This window comes from Rattus norvegicus, chromosome 5 (genome assembly GCF_036323735.1).
Source record: "Rattus norvegicus strain BN/NHsdMcwi chromosome 5, GRCr8, whole genome shotgun sequence".
In the NCBI taxonomy this organism is placed as follows: domain Eukaryota; kingdom Metazoa; phylum Chordata; class Mammalia; order Rodentia; family Muridae; genus Rattus; species Rattus norvegicus.
Window position 1 is genome coordinate 136,907,496 of NC_086023.1, and position 14,764 is coordinate 136,922,259.

The following is a 14,764-nucleotide window of genomic DNA, read 5'->3' on the forward strand; positions in this document are numbered from 1 at the left end:
TGGATCTGGCTTCTATGTCCAGTGGACCTGCACTCACATACTCACAGGCACACAACCACACACACACACACACACACACACACACACACACACACACACAACCACACACACACCACAACTGAAAATGGCTCTGGTGGACACATGCTTTTAATCCCAGCATTTGGAGAGTTCAAATTCAGCTTGGTCTACATAATAAGTTTTAGATAAGTCAGAGATACATAAGTGAAACCCTGCCTCAAAAAACAAACACACATATAAACAAACACACAAACACAAGAGGAAAAAGCTATCTGTAATTCCAGGTCCAGGGAGATCCCACACCTCTGCCCCTGTGGATACCTGTAGAGGTCTGAATAAAAATGGCCCCAGAGGTTCATAAGCTTGAATGCTTGGTCCCACTAGTGGAACTGTCCGAGAAGGATTAGGAGGTGCGAACTTTTGGAGGAGGTGTGTCACTGGGGTGGGCTTTCAGGTTTCAAAAGTCCACACTATTTCTAGTCTGTCTGTCTGTCTCCTATTTCTAGTCTCAGTCTCTCCCTCCTTCCCTCCCTCCCTTCCTCTCTTGCACTAGTGGATCAGATGTATGCTCTCAGCTTCTGCTCCAATACCACACCTGCCTGCTGCTGCTATGCGTCCTCCCATGACGGCTATGATCTACACTACCTCTGAAACTGTGAGCCCCAAACTGAATGCTGTCTTTCATAAGCTGCCCTGGCCATGGCATTTCACCACAGCCATAGATAAGTAACTAAGGCAGCACCTAAACTCACACGTGCATGATCCACACACAGACAGCACACATTAAGAATAATTTAAAAGATGAGTCAGCTATGGTGGCACACACTTTTAATCTTGGCACTCAGGATGCAGAGGCAGGTGGATCTCTGTGAGTCTGAGGCCAGCCTGGTCTACACAGTGAGGTCCAGGACAGCCAGGGGTACATAGTAAGACCCTGTCTCAAAACAAAGAAAAACAAATGCACAATGCAATGAAGCTGATGCATCAAATACAGCTGACCTTAGGCTGCCTTACTAAATGTGCTCAACGCTTACACAGCCACACACTATAGTCATGCTAAATCATCTAATAACACCCATGAGACGGTGTGTGAACATTAGTATAATGTATTGACTATGGCACCGCAGGTGAGAAGCAGGTGACTTATTTTGATGTATGTGCATGTGTGTGTGCCCACCTGAGTTTATGTGCACCACACCTGTGTAGGAGCCTTCAGGGGACAGATTAAGGAGGACATTTTGCCCTACTATAAAGTTAAAAGGCAAACTGTACATTGGATTGTCATCTGTCTTTTGTTTCCAACTTACTCTGCTTCTGGAGCAGGGAAGAGGAAAGGAAGCCGTGTCACCAGCCCCAGAGGCTCCAGACCAAGCCACCTTATCTGCCATAGCTTCCCCACCAAGAGCTGTATCCCTTAAACCATGAGCCAAATGACCACTTCCTCCCTAGGGATGATTCTGTCAGGTGCTGTCACAAAGACAAGAAAGGTAATAAAAGGCCCCTGGTACTAGTGGGTTTCTGCATCCACTCAATGTTACAAACCACTATTTTGAACAAAGCAAATACAATTGACCCATCACAGAAAAATGGAAAACCCAAGAGTTTTACAGTTTAACTTCTCCACATGGCCATGGATGGTCTTCGAAGCTAACTCAAAGTAAAATCTAATTTTAAAATGTAACTTTGGTCTTTCCCATCCTCTCGGAGACAGGGGAAGAAGGAATGAGATGAGGAACTGTAGGAGGGAGGACTGGGAGGTGGGGCAAACACTGGACTGTTAAAAAAAAGTAATAAAAAATAATTAGAAACAAAACAAAATGACTCCAGAACCATTAAATGGATAAACTTAAAACTAATATCACCTTAAAATAAAATCGATTGCCTTTATCAATGAGAAAAATGCAGCTTTGGACTGGCAGGTAACAGAGCCCCTCGGGATCCACACAGTTAAAATCCATGATGCGCTCTAACTGTAAGGTTTTGTAGCTTCCTATAGGTGGGGGCAGGCACCACTGCTCTTCGGGGCTATGGCCATCTTCCCGAGTCTCGAAGTGATCGCACAACACAGCCACCCACATTAATCTCACTACATAACAGAAAGGGACAGAAAGGGACTTAAACACTGGAGCTTGTGGCAGCTGCTGTGATACAACCATTTCCTCTGGGCAGAACACGACTGTCAGCACAGAACAAGCAAAATTTACTGCCAGTGAGGTCTGTGGAAGGGGTAATGAAGATGGCGACTCCCCCTTATGGGGAGGGGTCACCAAATTCTCTCCCCTGGCACTCCATTTACAATCCTCCTCCTCTTCGCCCAGCGCATGTGGTCGTGTCGGCAAGGCAGTGTAGTACAGAGGTGACCTATCTGGGATCAATTCACGTCTTCAGATCTCCCTGGAATAAGTCATACAACAGCGGCAGATACAAGTTCTCCGGAACTCTGATCACTTGAAGGCTGGGGTTTGTCGCTGCTACACAGTTGGTGTCTTCCTCCGGGATGGCAGGCTCACTTCCTACATTTCTGAGAAAAGGTCGTCCATGCACCACCCAAGATAATGCAGATGGTCCTCGTATGCTATGAGTCATTCTTTACGCAGAAGAGCGGGTCCAAACAGCCTCTAGCTCAGCTGACAGGCCAACAAGCGCCCACGCGAGGTCTTGAGGCAGATACACTTCCATCAAACCACACTTGGGTAAAATGACTAGATCCGAGGCCAGCCTAGTGAACTCAAGATGGTTTCGCCAACAACATTAAGTAAAACTGGCTTTTAAAAAGGCCGAGTATCAGGGCCATGGTGGCCCATGCCTTTGATCCTAGCACTCAGGAGGCAGAGGCAGGCGGATCTCAGGAGTTTGAGGCCAGTCTGGTCTCCAGAGTGTGTTCCAGGACAGCCAGGGTGTCACAGAGAAACCTCATCTCACAAAAGCAAAGCTAAACAAACACTTGAGCAGCTCACACTGCTTAGTGCTTCCACCTGTGCTGTGGGATGAGCATCCTCCTTCCATGCCAGTGTAGATGACGGGGCAACTGGCAGGAAATCTCTTACTAATATCAGAGCACCCGGAGGGAGCACCACGCACTGTTTCTATGGGAGACAGCCCCCTGCTTCCCTCAGAGAGACTACATGAGGTGTGGCTTCCCTGCCTTCAGTGTCAGTCAGTACATGCCACTGTTTGGTCCAGATATTATGGGCCTTCCTTCAACGTTATTTCTTCCTGCATTGACTTTTCTGCTTTTCTCCACACACCTCTTATTGAATTTTTGCTTCTGTTCAGTGTTTGGGAGGTTTGTTTCGTTTTGTTTAAGATTTTATCTCGTTTTTAAATCACTTGTCTTAGCATAGGGGCATGCTATGCATGCATGTAAGTGCAGGAACCCAGGAAGGCCACCAGAGGGCGAAAGAGACCCCTAGAGGTTTAGTTCCAGGCAGTTCTGAACCGCGAGTTCTGGGTATTGGACTTGGGTTCTCCGCAGGAGCACCAGGGTCTCCTAACCATCGAGCCATTTGTCCAAACCCTTCTGGTGGTCTTAAAGTTATGCATTTTACATGCACTTTCTATTCTTGGAGTAATTAACCTAGAAATTCCACCTGCCCATTTAACTTAACAAAAGCATCAACGTTATCTGCGCTACTGTAAATACTACCAAGTAACACAAGAAAAACGTAAGAGTGGCTCCTGACACTCTTCCTATTTAGATCCTACCACTAATTGGCGACATAACACCCTCCCTTAGTTTGTGATGATGCCAATACTGACTGGGCAACACAGCCTGGAGGGTGGAGCCAAGACTTAATTAAATTTACACCAGTGATTACCGTGCTCTTTGCCCTTTCCTCCCACAATCCCTCCCTGGAGTTTAAAGTTCATCAGCTCTTTATTGGTAGTGAGTTTTCTTCAGCATGTCTCTCATTCTTAAAATACAGCTTTCACTGCCCACCCAGGGCGCGTGCGCATGCGCAGGCGGCAGCTCCTCCTCAGCAGGCTTTTGCTGCTCTTTTGAAGCCAACTCTGGCCAAGCAGCGTTCCTTCACGGGTAATGTTTTTTACTCTCTGGATGTTTTTCAGACAGCACCGCCAAATTACAATTCACATACAGTAAACCGCCCCTCTAGAAGGTGTACAAGCTGATGTACTTTAACAGTCATCATCTTGGACACTGGGACATCGCGACTAAGCTAAGGAGCCTGCTCTCCGCATGCCCCACTCATTCTTGAGGTCCCTGGCTTGCTTTTTGCCACAAAAAATGAGTTTGTACTTTAGAGAATTCCGCATAAATATAATTACAAAGTATGTTCCTTCTATCTGGATTCCTTCACTTAGAATAATCGTTTGAGATCTGTGTAAGCGATTACAGGAATCAATTGTTCATTTGAATACTGAGTCGCATCCCACTGCGTACACGCACCATGATTTATTTATTGTTCAGGTTGTTTCCAGTTTGGGCTGTTACAATAAAAGTTGCTAAAACCATTCGATATGAGTTTGGGCGTGGATATATGCCTCCATTTCTCTTGGTGTGGTATGGCTGGCGGGATGCTGGGTGAATGTTAATTTTCAAAACATCGCCAGATTAGTTTTCAAAATGGCTGTACCATTTTACATCCCCACCGGCAGGATAATCACTGCTGTGGTTGCTGGCGGGTCGCTAACCTGATAGAGTCTTTTAATTTTTGCCGTTCTAAAGGTTTATTAGGGCAGTCTATTACCACAGCTTTAATTTGCATTTCTCCTAATTACTAATATGGTGAGCAGCTTTTCAAATGATTACCTGCCATCTGTAGGCCTGCTTTAGCGAGGTGCCTGTTTGTACCATTGCCCAGCTTTAATTGACCCTTCGTCTTCCTGTCCTGGGGTCGTAAGACTTAAGTGTTCAAAATACACGACATGAAAGTAGAAAGAAGATTATGGACAAAGAGAAAGGTGGGGGGAGAAGAAAGTAATGGGGGAGGAACCCGAATCTCTCTCCTTGTGTGTGTGTGCACGCGCGCGCATGCACGCACACACCTATGTACGTGTGTGTATGTGTGCATAAAACCGCAGAAATGGGGCTGGAGTGGTTAAGAGCACTGGCTGCTCTTTCAGAGGACCCAGGTTCAATTCCCATCACCCACATGGCTTACAAGTGTCTGGAACTCCAGTTCCAGGAAACCCAACACCTTCCTCTGGCCTCCACAGGCACGGTATGAATGTGACACACATGCATATATGTACAAATCTTTCTAGTTTAAATTTATCTACTTTGTCTGCATTGGTGTTTTGCCTACATGTATGTCTGTGTGAGAGTGTCGGATACGCTAGAACTGGAGTTGGAGACAGTTGTGAGCACAGTTGTGAGCCGCCATGTGGGTGCTGGGAATTGAACCCAGGTCCTTGGAGAGAACAGCTGGTGCTCATAACCATTCATCCATCCATCCCTCAAACCCCATTAAAACCTTTCATTAAAAATAAAAATAAATAAAACATTATAATGGTTTGTTTGTTGATACAGGTCCAGCCTTGCTGTAGCCTAGGCTGGCATGGAACTCATTATGTAGCCCAGGATTACCCTCAACTTCTGATCTTTCTACCCCCAGTTTCAGAGTATTGGGGCTAAAACAAAAATGTTGAGATACATTTTCTCTCTGTCACCTGGGCTGGCTTTGAGATCGTTCTTTGTCAGCCTCCTGAAGCTGTAGCATCATGGTTAGCTGTATTTTTATTTTCTTCATTTCCCTTTTTGGTCTTTCAAGATAGGGTTTCTCTGTGTGTAGCCCTGGCTGTCCCTAAACTCACTATATAGACCAGGTTGGCCTCAAACTCACAGAGATTCACTTGTCTCTATCTCCCTGGTGCTGAGACTAAAGGTGTGTATTGCTACCACATGGCTAAATTTTTTTTTATCAAGTTCAATATATTGAGTGTTTCTTATATCATTTAAGAAACGGTTACCAAGCTTAAGGTCACGTGGCCTCCCTTCTGTGCCTTAGATTTTACTGTCTTCTCCCCACATGGACCAGTGGTTCTCAACGTGTGGGCTGGGAACCCTTGGTAAGGGGCACATACCAGATATTTATGTTACATAACAGTAGCAAAATTACAGCTATGAAGTGGCAATTAGAGCAGTGTTATGGTTGGGGTCACCGCACCATGAGGAACTATATTAAAGGGTCACAGCATTAGAAAGGTTGACCAATCATCTGTTTTTAGTAAATGTAGCTGGAGAGAGGTAAAAGTCAAAGTCTGTATTCCTTGCAACCACTAAGTGAACTGATTGTACTGTCCCCACTGAATGGCTTTGGCACACTGGTCAAACATCAGCTGGCCACACACATGCGGATCTATTTCTGGACTCTATTGTCCCATTGATCCGCATGTGTACTTTATACAACACTCCCTATCCTGGTTATTGTGTGAATCTCACAGCAGGTGACGCGAACCCTCCCCCACCTGCCTCTTTCTAAAAATGTCTTCACTTCCACATAAATTTTAAGATCCACTGTGAGTTTCTATAAAAATAAAAGACAGAGGGAAAAGATCTCAACATTTCTTAGATTTTTATCGAAAGGAAAGTTGAATTTTAAAACAAATCAGGGAGGTTCAGTGTCTCATCAATCGCACAGCTTCTGACCCTCAGCGAGGTTGTCTCTGCCTCAGGATTCCCTAATTCTCAGAGTGTCCCGTGGCGCTGTACCTGCTTGCCATCTCTGTTGATGTGGCTGTCCTAGCTGTCGTGGAAGGTCCAGCAGGAAGGTCCTGAAGCTTGCTCTGTAGACCAGGCTGGCCTCAAACTCAGAGATCTGCCTGCCTCTGCCTCGCCAGTGCTGGGACTAAAAGCGTGTGCCATGATGGCCAGTCGGCGTACTTTTAATTAATTAATTAGCTAATAAATTAGTGAGTGTATGTTCTGGAATGGGGAGAGGTATGCACATGTTACGAGTATGGCTGCCAGAGGGTAACTTTCAGGAGTTGGTTCTCTCCTTCTACCATGTGCATCCCAGGGATTGAACTCGGGTCATCAGGCTTGGCAGCAAGCACCTTTTCCCACTGAGCCACTTTTGTATCTAGTTTCAGAATGAGTTTGATGTTCAGCTATGGTTTTGCATCTATAGATTTGGTTCTGTCGTGTGTGCTCTACAAACATGTGTACACGTGTGGAGAGACATGTTCACCCATGTGTATACGTGTGGAGGACGGGGATTGACACTGGGTGTCTTCCTCTATCGTTCTGTACCTAATACTTAGAGGCAGGGTCTGTTACTGAAACTGTAACTGGCCACGTGTTACGCCTGGGAACCAGAGGCAGATGGATCTCTGTGAGCTTGAGGCCACCTTTGTCTGCATAGACAGGTCCAGGTCATTCAGGACTGTATAATAAAATCCTGTCTCAAAATAATAAGAAACAGACAAGGGGGGTTGGGGATTTAGCTCAGTGGTAGAGCGCTTGCCTAGCGAGCACAAGGCCCTGGGTTCAGTCCCCAGCTCCGAAAAAAGAAAGAAACAGACAAGGGGCTGGAGAGATGGCTCAGCGGTTAAGAGCACTGGCTGCTCTTCCAGAGGTCCTGAGTTCAATTCCCAGCAACCACATGGAGGCTCACAGCCATCTGTAATGAGATCTGATGCCCTCTTCTGGCGTCTGAAGACAGCGACAGTGTATCACATAAAATAAATAAATCTTTAAAAAACAAAACAAACAAAAACAAGAAACACACAAACACATACAATAGAAAAAAAAGAACCTGTAATTTGGCATTTGGCTCAGACTAGGCTTTCTGGCCAGAGAATGCCTGGTATCCTGCCTCTGTCTGCCCAGTGCTGGGATTATGGGTGTGGGCTACTGTGTCAGTGTTTTAACAAGAGTGCTGGGAATCCAAATTCGCATCCTTACACTTACACAACAAGCATTACCTACTAAACCGTATCTTCCAGATCCTCCACTTGCTTCTTTTACATTGCTGCATGGTACTCCACTATGTGGCTGTGGTTTTTTTGTTTGTTTGTTTGTTTGTTTGTTTTTAAGACTTTTTGGTTTGTTTTTTTTTTTTTTTCCGGATCTGGGGACCGAACCCAGGGCCTTGCAGTTGCTAGGCAAGCGCTCTACCACTGAGCTAAATCCCCAACCCCAAGACTTTTTGTTTAAAACAAGGTCTTGTGTGGCCTGGGCTAGCCTGGAGTTTGCTGTATAGTGTTGGATGAACTTAAACTCCTGATTCTCCTACCCCAACCTCTCAGTGCTGGGACCACAGGCATGGGACATTATGCCCTGCTGGAAATGCCACGTTTTGTCTGTCTATCCATCTGCTGGTAGACATCTGGGCCGTGTTGTAGTTTGAGGCAGATATGAATGGAGCTGTTGGTAGCATTCCTGTGCAGGTCTCTGTGTTGATACAGCCTTACGTTATTTTATATACGTGCCCAGCGACTAAGGCTGAGAACTGTCGCCTGTGTCCTCGAGTCCTTCATGGATTCTCTTTCGGAAGCAGCTCTCAGTCATCACTCATTTTTATCAGGAGGCTTAGTGTCTCACTGTTGGCCATAAAAATCTTATATTTTCCCATAAATCTGTGCAAGGATTGAATCTTTACTGCTGGATATTCTACACCCAAGTAGGGTCTTCCCATTCTGAGTTTCCCATTTTATTTTCCTAATTACATCTTTTGAATAGCAGGCAGTTTTAATTTTGTTTTTTAAAAAAATCTAATTTTTTTCTTTTTCTTTTTTAACAACTGAATCCACAGCTTTAGTGTGGGTTAGGCAAGCCCAGCACTGAACCAGAGCCCCGGACCCAAGTTCAACAGTTTTGAGTTTCTCAGCTCATTCTCCTCCTTCCCTCACTCCTTCCTTGCCCCGCGCTCGCTCTCGCTCTCTCTCTCTCTCTCTCTCTCTCTCTCTCTCTCTCTCTCTCTCCTCTCCTCTCCTCTCCTCTCCTCTCCTCTCCTCTCCTCTCTCCCCCGCCTTCTGTTTTGTTTTCTCTATATGGCTCTGACTGACCTGAAACTCCATCTATAAACCAGGATGGTCTTGAACTCACAAAGTTCCGCCTGCCTCTGCCTCCTGAGTGCCAGGATGCTTCAGCTCATGCACCTTACAGCCTACCTTATAGTCTTTGTAATGCACCTTTTGCAGGCTTGTTTTGTTTTTGTAACTCTATCCCATGTTGGCTGTAAACTCGTGGAAATCCTCCTGCCTGAGTTTCCCAAGGGCTGAAATCACTGCTGTGAGCCATCATACCTGACGGTGTTCTTTTAACTTATAAAAGTAAAACTCTATAATTATAACTCTTTTATTAATTAAAACAGAGTTTTCTTTTTACATTCTATCCATTTCTTATGTCTGGAACTTCTTGCTTTAAATTGCTATGTATCATCTATGACATCATCCTGCCTCTTGCCCACTCACCCCTGCCCTACATCTATGACATCATCCTGCTTCTTGTCCACTCACCCCTGCCCTCAGTGTAGACGTTCACTCCCTCTAGCTGCTTGGTCCAAAACAACGTGTGTCTCTGATGAGCTGTGTGGAATATAAGGGGAAAGGTAGGCGTGCTGTGTGAAATATTATTCATGTGCACGTGTAAGTCAATCATATTACAGGGCTCTCCACAGCGGTTGCACCATCTACCTCCTGCCAGCAAAAATACAGGTTACAGGCATTTTATATTCTGACCAACATTAGGCATTATTCAGCTTTTGAATTCCTGTCAAAGAGGAAGAAACAGATATTTTGTTTTAACTTGAGTATTTTGCAGCCTGAGAGTTTGTCTTCTTACCCCTAGTCTCAGTGGTTTCCTTAATTCTTTAAAATGCCTGTTACAGTTCTCTGCTGTTTCTGCTGAGACACTGAGACCTCTACCTGCTTCTCTCCGTCTCTGAACAGGGCCTCACATAGCTTAGTCTGGCCTTGAACTCAGATCTTCCAATTCTGCTGTCAACCCACCCCGCCCCATACTGGGATTTCAGGTTTGCAGCCCAATGGGGATCAGAGCAGGGTTCCCTGCATGCGAAGCCAGCAAGCCAGCCCTCTGCCAACCAAGCCCATCGGGGTACCTCTTTCTTTTCTTCTCTTTTCCTTCCTTCCTTCCTTCCTTCCTTCCTTTCTTTCTTTCTTTCCTCTTTCTCTTCTCTCTTTTTCTTTCTTTGCTTTTCCCTCCCTCCCTCCCTCCCTCCTCCCTCCTTTCTTCCTTCCTTCCTTTCTTTCTTGGCTGCAGCTCCCTGTACGTTCTATACACCAGCCCTTGCCCATTTCAAACACTGATGCTTTCTTTCTTGGCACACTCTCCGTATGCTAATTTTGTCTGCAGTATCCTTAATAGCAGGAGGTCTTTACATTCTTTAAAGAAATGTAGCAATTTCCCCTATGATTTTCTAGGTTTTCTGGGGTCACTGTGTGTGTTCTTTGTTTTAGCAATCTCATGCAGCCCAGGCTGGCCTTACACTGGCTCTGTGGCCAAGGATGACCCTTCTTCCTGTACCTTCCGAGCACTGAGACTGCAGCACACCGCCATGTCTGGCACCGCCTAGGATGTCTGCATTAAGGTTTGTCTCTTCCTCTCTCTTAGATGCTTAAGGCACTGAGATGCCTCCTCTTGACTGTCAGCTTAATTACAACCAGAATTTTCAAGGAGATTAATAAAGGACGTCCTCGGTGTGCCTCTGAGGGTATTTCCAAGGAGAACTAAGTTGGGAAGATGGGGGTGTGGCAGCATCTCCCATGCTGAGGGCCTGGAAAGAACAGAAGTGGCAAGGGAGACAGCAGTGGACGCCTTTCCCACTCCAGATTGCCGTGTTGTCAGTTGTCCCGCTCAGTCACAGCTGCCCAGCCACAGTGGACAGAGGCTCAGAAGCAAGAGCCAAGTCACTAATTCCTCTCTTTGCTGCTCTAGGGCACTTGTCACAGTGAAGGAGACTATAATTAGCACTGTCACAAAGGTATTCTTTCACTTTCTCCTAATTGACCACACTCCTTGGGATCTTTTCTTCTGAAAATTTTCTTTTTTTGAATGTGTTCGTAATGCCTGTGTGCACCCGTGCAGGTGTTCTGGCAGGATAAGTGAGTGGGACTGGACACCCCCACGGGGAGGGAGGGGAAAGGAGGGGGGAGAGGGAGAGGGGGAACGCTTGAGTCACAGATTCACATGATGTGGGTTCTGGGAATGGAACTGTGGTTCTCCCAAGAGGCAGTGCAGTCATGCTGCTAACCACAGAGCCCTCCCCAGCCCTGACCCTGGAAGCCTGAGGCGTCTCTAAGGTCTTCGTTTATGTGTGGATTTCATGGAAACAACACTCCTCAACCTCTTTAGTGAAGCGTGTGTCCTTCCTGCTCTTGGTGTTGCCATCACACTCATTAAATTCCTGTATACACGGTTTCTGCCTCTGCTCTCTAGCTTTCAAATTATTCCCTTCTTAAAAAAATTCCCGGGGCTGGGGATTTAGCTCAGTGGTAGAGCGCTTACCTAGGAAGCGCAAGGCCCTGGGTTCGGTCCCCAGCTCCGAAAAAAAGAACCAAAAAAAAAAAAAAAAAAATTCCCCGTGTTAGCATCAACACTACCATTTTCACTGTGTGACATTAAAAATGTCTTCATACGTGAGAGGGTGAGAGCCCCTCCTCGCTACGGAAAGTAATCAATCTGGATTTGTGCAGCTTCAAAGATGCACCAAGCCCAGGAGGGGAGAGGACAACGGCAAAGGTCAGATGTCCAGACAAGAGGGCAACAGCCTGAGTTCTGAACCCGTGAAGGGTATGGATGGCAAGGGCAGTCAACAGCACACACACACACACACACACACACACACACACACACACACACACACACACACAGGACAGAGAGCCGGGTTATTCTGGGGCTGGGTGTGGCTCGGCTTGGGGAAGCTTGCCTTGCACGCATGGAACCCTGGGTTTGATCCCCAGCACCACATGAAGATGAGGGGTGGTGACACACACCTGTAATCCCAGCACACAGGAGGTGGAGGCAGAAGAATCAGCAGTTCAAAGTCATCCTCGGCTGCGTAGGGAGTTTTAGGTCAGTTTGGGCCACATGAGACCTTGTCTCAAAGAAAATAAAAACTGTGATTCTAGAACGGCTCACTGGTGGCTTTTTCTAACAGTCCACAAACTGACCCAAAAATGCAAATTCATCCTTCGTGACAGAGGTAACGCCACATATTTTCACTTCATTCATAATTAGACCGAACCTACTTATCAGAAGTCTACAGAAGAAATTACTGAATGATAAGAATCTGATTTAAGCAAAACCAGAAGAGCATTTGCCTGGGGTTCACTGCAGACTCAAGTCTCTGTTGAGCAGTGGGTGGATTGTGCAGTGGTGACCCGCTGTGGTGAGCCACTGGGCTCTGACGGTTCCCCTCTGCTCACACACCCCATTCTGAGCCGCGCTCTGAAATCAGGAAGTTTCCAGTACTGCCTTTGAACGGGCTTGGTAGGGAATCACTGCTACTCTTGCTTAAGTTTCCGATCTGAGTTAGCTCAGCCGTGAGGTCAGCCGGCTGTGCCTGTGCAGTGAGGAACTCTACCTACAGTTAGGACCAATGCACACTGATGGCAGTATGATGTCTGGGGTAATTTTACAGTAAGACTCCTGGGTATAGGGGAGGGGGTACGGTTCAAACATAAATACTCTCTTGGATGAATGTACGCATAATCTCCCCCAGTTTACTTGCATGGAGACCTCCACCCCACCTTTCATTTTGTTTCCTCTGAGGTAAACTCAGAATTCCCCAAGAGGACTCTCTGTCCTGAGCTAGCTGTGGACAGAAATGCTACCTATGGGCAAGCAGAAGGAAAGAGAGCTCTGGACAAAAGGACCCTGTCTCACATAGGTGGAGGATCAGACCCCTAGACACCAAGTGCCAAGACCAGAATGCAGACCTGTCTCCACTTAGGACCGACTCATTTAAAACTAAGCTTTCCCATGGGAGAGGTGACACGTGCCTTTAATCATGGCAGAGGCAGAGGCAGAGGCAGAGGCAGAGGCAGAGGCAGAGGCAGAGGCAGAGGCAGAGGCAGAGGCAGAGGCAGAGGGGCAGAGGCAGAGGGGCAGAGGCAGAGAGGCAGAGGCAGAGGGGCAGAGGCAGAGGGGCAGAGGCAGAGAGGCAGAGGCAGAGGGGCAGAGGCAGAGAGGCAGAGGCAGACGGGCAGAGGCAGAGGCAGAGGCAGAGGCAGAGGGGCAGAGGCAGAGGCAGAGGGGCAGAGGCAGAGGCAGAGAGGCAGAGGCAGGGAGGCAGAGAGGCAGAGAGGCAGAGGCAGGGAGGCAGAGAGGCAGAGGCAGAGGCAGAGGCAGAGGCAGAGGCAGAGGCAGAGGCAGAGGCAGAGGCAGAGGCAGAGGCAGAGGCAGAGGCAGAGGCAGAGGCAGGGAGGCAGAGAGACAGAGGCAGAGGCAGAGGCAGGGAGGCAGAGAGACAGAGGCAGAGGCAGAGGCAGAGGCAGAGAGGCAGAGAGGCAGAGAGGCAGAGGCAGAGGCAGAGGCAGAGAGGCAGAGAGGCAGAGGCAGAGGCAGAGGCAGAGGCAGAGGCCGGCAGATCTCTGTGAGTTTGAGGACAGTCTGGTCTATATAGCCAGTCCCAGGCTAGCCAGTGCTGCACTATAAGATCCTGTCTTTTTTTTTTTTTTTCCTTTTTTCTTTTTTTCAGAGCTGGGGACCGAACCCAGGGCCTTGCGCTTGCTAGGCAAGCGCTCTACCACTGAGCTAAATCCCCAACCCAAGATCCTGTCTTAAAACAAACAAAAGCCCTAAACCCTGAGTTTTCCCATCTGTAAATGGTCTAGACTTTACAAGGCCAGGCGTGTGATCTCAACAAGGCATTGGTAATGTGTTAAGCTTCTCGACTTTAAAATGTGGAAGTACTACCAAACACACCTAACAGGGCTAAAGCGTGCATGCAAGCTTGTCGTGGTGCACACACTGGTGATCTGTGATCTAGGGAGATGGAGGCGTTAGATAATTCAAAATCCTCCCCAGCCACAAAGCCGGTGTGAGGCCAGCCTCACAAAAGTGTAAGATGTGAGTTCAGCTCCAAGAACATGAATCTTCAAAGTATTTTAGCAGGGACTGGAAGGTCGTCCTTACTCACAAGCACTGGCTGCTCTTCCAGAGGACCCGGGTTCGGCTCCCAGCACCCACACCGTGGCTGTCTTAGCTAATGCTCTGTTGCTGTGAAGAGACACCATTATCCTGGTGAGAAGCACAGTGGCAGGCAGGCAGGCTGGCGGACATGTTCCTGCAGAGGCAGCTGAGAGTTCTATATCTAGATGGGCAGGCAGCAGGCAGAGAGTGACACTGGGCCTGACTTCAGCATTTAGAACCGCAAAGCCCACCCCCCCAGTGACACACTTCCTCCCACAAGGACACACCTACCCCAACAAGATCGCACAGGCTACGACGCAGTGCTGACCAGCCAGCTCTGTGTCTCACCCGCATTTCCTGTTGCTTTCCTCTTTGTAAACAGCACGGGTGGACACTGGTGCATCTATCCTCACGTGTTACTCTGTTTCTCTAGAAAGCAAAACTGCTGCTGGCTTTATGTCTTTAGCAAGGAGAAGCTGAGTAAACGGCATGTGTGTCTGAACTCGTGACTGAGAGGGCTGGAGAGAGGCTTAGGAGCGCTTGCTGCTCCTACAGGGGATGCAGGTCTGATTCCCAGCACCCACGTGGCAGCCCACAGCCATCTGCAACTCTAGTTCCAGGGCATCTGACGCCCTTTTTTCCCACTCTGAGACACGGCTTCTCTGTGTAGCCCTGGCTGTCCTAGAA

At 47.5% G+C, this 14,764-nt stretch overlaps 1 protein-coding gene and 1 long non-coding RNA gene across 10 annotated transcripts in view; one reads left to right on the forward strand and one right to left on the reverse strand.

Annotated features, from left to right (window-relative positions):
- Positions 1 to 14,764, reverse strand: part of St3gal3 (ST3 beta-galactoside alpha-2,3-sialyltransferase 3) — a 202,302-nt gene that overhangs the window by 151,716 nt on the left and 35,822 nt on the right.
- Positions 7,957 to 13,741, forward strand: LOC134486979 (uncharacterized). Its single transcript, XR_010066610.1, has 2 exons — positions 7,957 to 9,533; positions 10,402 to 13,741. It is a non-coding gene; the product is annotated as an uncharacterized LOC134486979 (long non-coding RNA).